The 6,000-nt window shown below is 42.1% G+C and overlaps 1 protein-coding gene across 1 annotated transcript in view; it reads right to left on the reverse strand.

Moving 5' to 3' along the window:
• The window catches only part of TACC1 (transforming acidic coiled-coil containing protein 1), an 868,514-nt gene extending 867,077 nt beyond the window's left edge, over positions 1–1,437 (reverse strand). Inside the window, exon 1 of the mRNA XM_069617927.1 lies at positions 1,419–1,437. The gene's annotated coding sequence lies outside the window, so the exon portion shown is untranslated. The remainder of the gene's footprint in view (positions 1–1,418) is intronic.
• Positions 1,438–6,000: the final 4,563 nt, after the last annotated feature.

The raw sequence follows: 6,000 nt of genomic DNA on the forward strand, positions 1-6,000 counted from the left end.
AGTGAGAACGAAATCCACACCCTCCTCTTAAGAAGCCCTTGTAAGATACACCCCCCACCATCCACCGAAACCCAGGATGCATCCCTACAACCACCCTTTACACCCCATGCCCCTGTTCGCCCCTACACCCCGATTCAACACAGTCACAAGTTCCCCATTAACTGTACATCTGTTTCCTGTTACCATAATACATGGTATGTTGTAAGGACTGTCCCCCTTTTAATCGTCTACTGTATCTATGCTACCCCTGAGTCACTGCTCCCCCAAGCTAGATTTTCTCTCAAGAAAAACCCAGAAGAATCTTTAATAGAAGGCGACCTTAAGATATTGGAGCTCTCCCTGTAATTGTTTAAAGATGGTATGGCTCATGCTGGCCATGGCAGCCTGTCATATTCTTGATTTCATATTTGTCCTATCATTTATAAGCACTTCTAGTGAGGGCAATGCTGCATCCCTGGGATTCTGGTAGCATCATCTAGGTAGATGCTGATTGGTTGATGCCCTCAGGAAGTAGTGCTTCCGGGAATTGACCACAGGCAGACTCTGCTATCAGCTCACAGGCCCCTCTGCACGAGCACGGCCCCAGGACACACTTTCCGGGATCCGGTGCCGCTGGCTCCAGGATCGGCAGAACCATTAGCTAAACGTGGACGGCTCTGCTCCATAGCCTGCGTCCATCCTCTGTGAGCAAGACAACTCAACACATGCAGTAGAAAAAGCATTTTGTGACACCAAGATGAGAACAAAGGCAACAAAATCCACACCTTACTTAAAACGAAGGCAAGTGTCCTCTGGCAAACGAAGGCAAGTTCGAGAACATTTGTAGTTGTCAGAAAGTAACAAGCTGGCCTGCGCTTGTGAGAGGGACTCCTTTTCAGTGCTTAATGTGTATGTGCGTGTGTGGGGAGGGGGGGGGTCGTTGCCAGGGCTGTACAGCCTTGGCACTTATTTCTGAGCCCCAACACTTATTGTCTCAGACACAGGTTCATTTTGAGGTGGTGCTTAATTTGCAACGTTATTATTTTAATTGCCAGTCACATAATAAACACCAATAGAATCCGAGCAAAGTGTTACTGATGATTGTGTTTAAAGACACACTTAAACATGTGTTCATGACAAGGCACAGCGAGTATGTTGTTCTATGTGTGTGTTGATTGGCATTTGTAAATCTCGCTTCTGGGCAGCGACCGAGTACATCGGTCAACCATAATAAGCCAGTGGGAGTTGCATATATGATGACGCATGAGGAGCAGCCGTGGGTGGTGGCAACAGTGGGCGGGGAGCGGCCCTCCTGACGCGTCATGGGCGTGTTAGAATATATTTGATCACCGGTACTTATTATTTTTTATTAAGCTACTCCAGAACACCTTCCTCGCACCCTCCCTCTCCCTGTCACGGTTCTCGCATGGCTGTCTTACCGTCTCACCCGTGGCTGTGTCGAAGTGGCGACGTTTTGTGTTCCCTGAGCTTTCTGTACGCGTCTGCCTTCGGAAGAAGGCTGTAGTGAATTGTGGCAGGGCAGGGACGATTCCTGGGGTCCGTTTCTTGGCGAGAGGAAAGGGAAATTATGTAATATGTGGCTAGCATTGCCAAATGGAATTGGAAAGGAAACGCCGTTCCCAAGCGTGCAAGCCCGTGTGTTTTTCTGAGGTGAACCTGTCGACTTTCCTTTGGCTGCCCACCTCCTTTCCTTCGTTGAGAGTGATAAACTCTCCTCCACCCCCTGCCAGCCATGGTTTTAGGCTGGCTACTATCATGTTGAAGTGCAGCTTTAAGCAAACACTGTCTGAACGCACGGCATGGCACCTGACTGAAGTCAGTGTCCGCCGTTTGAACTCGAGTGGATGGAACTGCTGGACATTAGGCCGCGCTTCTGTGAATCTGGGGAGCTGCTGCAAAGTAGATTGACAAGTCACAAATCAGGGTGCGCCCAGCTGCTAGAAAGACAGGTCAAATCAAGGTCTGGGAGATGGCACGTCAAGATGACGCATGGCGTATTATGTCATAGCGCAACTGCGGGTTGGCCAAAGTTGAAAATTCCCACTTGAGAAAGACCTGCATCAAAATAGTGGCCATTAAGTTCGTGCCCATGCACTGCAATCATGGCTAATGGAAATCATGGTCAGTTGCGGGAAATAAGGGCGAACTGCTGGAAATCACGCCGGGCTTCTGTACATCCTGGAGATCTGTTGGAAAACAGGCCGGGCTGCTGGAAAATAGAGCCAATTGTTCTAAATCAAGTTTAGCCGTTGGAAATCAGTTTGGACTGTTAGAAATAAAGGCAAGGTGTTCATAACCAGCACATGATGTTGGAAATCTGGACATGATATGATTAATCATGGCAGGACATGGGTTACAGCATAAACAAAGTGAGGTAACAGAGAATGATATGATATGGCATTTATAACGCGCCTATACACAAGTGGATGAAACATATAACACTTTCCATATTATAAAGTCAGAGCAGTTTTGAAATGAATGGAAAGAGCAGAGCACTGCTAAGTAGTTGTGCAAGGTGACACCTGTGGTGTTATATAAAACCTCTAAATAAGTCAACATGAATAAAAGAACTGTTTCACTATGTACATGCAGCCGCATGCATCAGACCCACACAAAGACACTTTGAGCATCTATATGTACCGCAAGCGTACGAAGACCATCCCTCGAGGATAGACCCATCGAGGAAGGATCACAAAGTGTTGTGTACTCCTCCATATATGTCAGCACTATGAACCGTTCTAGGAAGGCAACTGGAATTTAAATACCACACAAATACTAAATTAAAAACCTTGCAAGAATGATGCATGTTGCAGACTAATAGGGCAGGACACCTTTTGTTATATTACAATTGAACAACCCATAGTCCATGCCAGTAGATGGTTACCCTTTAGTTTCATACCTAAACCAATACAGCTCCTGCTGTAATGGGGTCCAAACGTAATTGTAAAGAAGCAGGAGCATACCAAGGATTGGTCAAGACATGCTCTTGACAAAAAACAAACAAGGAACTGTTTGAAATGTTTAATTGCAGTAGCATCTGTTATGATTTCAAGATTTATTTTTCACGAATGTTGTCTACCATATGTTATTGAAATGTTGCCTTAACAATCGTAATTTGTATGAGAAAAGTACCAGAAGCATCATCTACAGAGATGCACAATCATTAAAGTGAAAAACAAAAATAAAACTGAAATAAAATTGCTTGAAAATACCATTTGAAGGATCACACAGTGTTGTGTACTCCAAATATATCAGCACTATGAACTGTTCTAGGAAGGCAACTGGAATTTAAATACCACACAAATACTAGATTAACAACCATGCACGAATGATGCATGGTGCAAACTAATAGGACAGGACACCTTTTGTTGTATTACAATTGAACAACCCATAGTCCGTATGGTTGCCCTTCAGTTTCATACCTATGACATAGGTTACAACATAAGCAATGTGAGGTAACAGAGAATGAAAAATGTCACACTTTATATACTATAAAATTAGAGCTGTTTTGATATGAATGGAAAGAGCAGAGCACTGCTAAGAAGTTGCCTTTAAAACCTCCAAATCAGTAAACATGGATAAAATAACTGTTTCACTATGTACATACAGCCACATGCATCAGACCCACACAAAGACACTTTGAGCATCTATATGTACCGCAAGCGTACGAAGACCATCCCTCGAGGATAGACCAATCGAGGAAGGATCACAAAGTGTTGTGTACTCCTCCATATATGTCAGCACTATGAACCGTTCTAGGAAGGCAACTGGAATTTAAATACCACACAAATACTAAATTAAAAACCTTGCAAGAATGATGCATGTTGCAGACTAATAGGACAGGAAACCTTTTGTTATATTACAATTGAACAACCCATAGTCCATGCCAGTAGATGGTTACCCTTTAGTTTCATACCTAAACCAATACAGCTCCTGCTGTAATGGGGTCCAAACGTAATTGTAAAGAAGCAAGAGCATACCAAGGATTGGTCAAGACATGCTCTTGACAAAAAACAAACAAGGAACTGTTTGAAATGTTTAATTGCAGTAGCATCTGTTATGATTTCAAGATTTATTTTTCACGAATGTTGTCTACCATATGTTATTGAAATGTTGCCTTAACAATCGTAATTTGTATGAGAAAAGTACCAGAAGCATCATCTACAGAGATGCACAATCATTAAAGTGAAAAACAAAAATAAAACTGAAATAAAATTGCTTGAAAATACCATTTGAAGGATCACACAGTGTTGTGTACTCCTCCAAATATATCATCACTATGAACTGTTCTAGGAAGGCAACTGGAATTTAAATACCACACAAATACTAGATTAACAACCATGCACGAATGATGCATGGTGCAAACTAATAGGACAGGACACCTTTTGTTGTATTACAATTGAACAACCCATAGTCCGTATGGTTGCCCTTCAGTTTCATACCTATGACATAGGTTACAACATAAGCAATGTGAGGTAACGGAGAATGAAAAATGTCACACTTTATATACTATAAAATTAGAGCTGTTTTGATATGAATGGAAAGAGCAGAGCACTGCTAAGAAGTTGCCTTTAAAACCTCCAAATCAGTAAACATGGATAAAATAACTGTTTCACTATGTACATACAGCCACATGCATCAGACCCACACAAAGACACTTTGAGCATCTATATGCACCGCCTGTGTATGAAGACAATCCCTCGAGGATGGACTAATCGAGGAATTATCGCTACCGGAATTACTGCTCGATTGGACTCCTTGACGGAGTAGAACAAAAACTCAGAATTTAGAGGATTTACCTCCACTGCCGAGGGTGGAAACGGTAATCACCACAGCTAATTCCACCACACCCGTCATGAGGCTCATCATTTTTTGACAAAATAATAAAAAATATTTCTCATGTGTTGAACTAGATCGCAAACAATTTCAACTACGGGTGTTGTTCTTGGATAAAACACCAGAAAAAAAAACAATCCCTAAGAAAGGGACAGGGCAGGAGTTTGATGTACCCATGTTTCATTAACTTTAAAACATATTGAGAAACAATATATGAGAGTTCTCCCAGACAAAGGTCTAGCATGAACCTTGGCCCTAGTTTACTTTGTCTCTATATAAGTTCATTAACTATATGTTATAAGTAATTTATAACGTGCGTAGACACAAGTGTTCCTAGGCGCGACTGACACTTATTTTCATGTGGTTTATGGACCTAAAGAGAGAAACATGTATCCCAGATTGAGGTTCAAAGCTCTATCTGCAAGCAGGGCTCAAGTCGAGAGTACACGCGGAGGGCCGGAGTCACCCCACTTTTTTGAGAGGGTGGTCTCAGTCCCCCCCAGCTAAAATGAGAAACATTGTATGTCCTCTTTGAATTTATGCATTAAAGCCAATCACGGGTATCGAACCACAGTAGTCAGGGTTGTAGGCCGGACACTTCACCACTGCACTATTTAACCTGATGAAAAACAACAAAAGGTAAAATGTTCCATTTCAGTACTGCAAGTCCCAGGAAAAACATTTGTATCGTTCTTGGAGCTTAAAACATGCACACCTTTTTAACGTTTTCAAAAACACTATTAAAAGAAAATATCCTCCCTTGGTATTTTTGTGTGTGTTGATTTTATGAAAGACAAATGCCATTCGTCCTGTGCAATTTGGGTGATTATGCAAAGCCAATTTAATGAAATGTGCATATTTCACCATGGTAGGTTAGTTTCTGGTGACGTCACATCCCATTGTATTTGCTGATGAGTCCCCCCACTTTAATTTGTAGGACTTGACCCCTGCCTACAAGAGATAGACAAAGACAATGGAATACATTCTTGCATAGTCCCAATAGTGCGTTGAGTGACGATGACAATCTTGGACATTTCCTATTATTTGTTACCGTATCCGAGAGATACGTGGGCTTCATGAATAGACACCCTGCCATTGACATTCTGTAACATTCATAAGACTCACAGGAAATCTAGAGCATGTTTTAATATATGCGTCATGCGT

Source organism: Ambystoma mexicanum, chromosome 10 (genome assembly GCF_040938575.1).
Source record: "Ambystoma mexicanum isolate Mex_15411 chromosome 10, UKY_AmexF1_1, whole genome shotgun sequence".
Lineage (NCBI taxonomy): Eukaryota > Metazoa > Chordata > Amphibia > Caudata > Ambystomatidae > Ambystoma > Ambystoma mexicanum.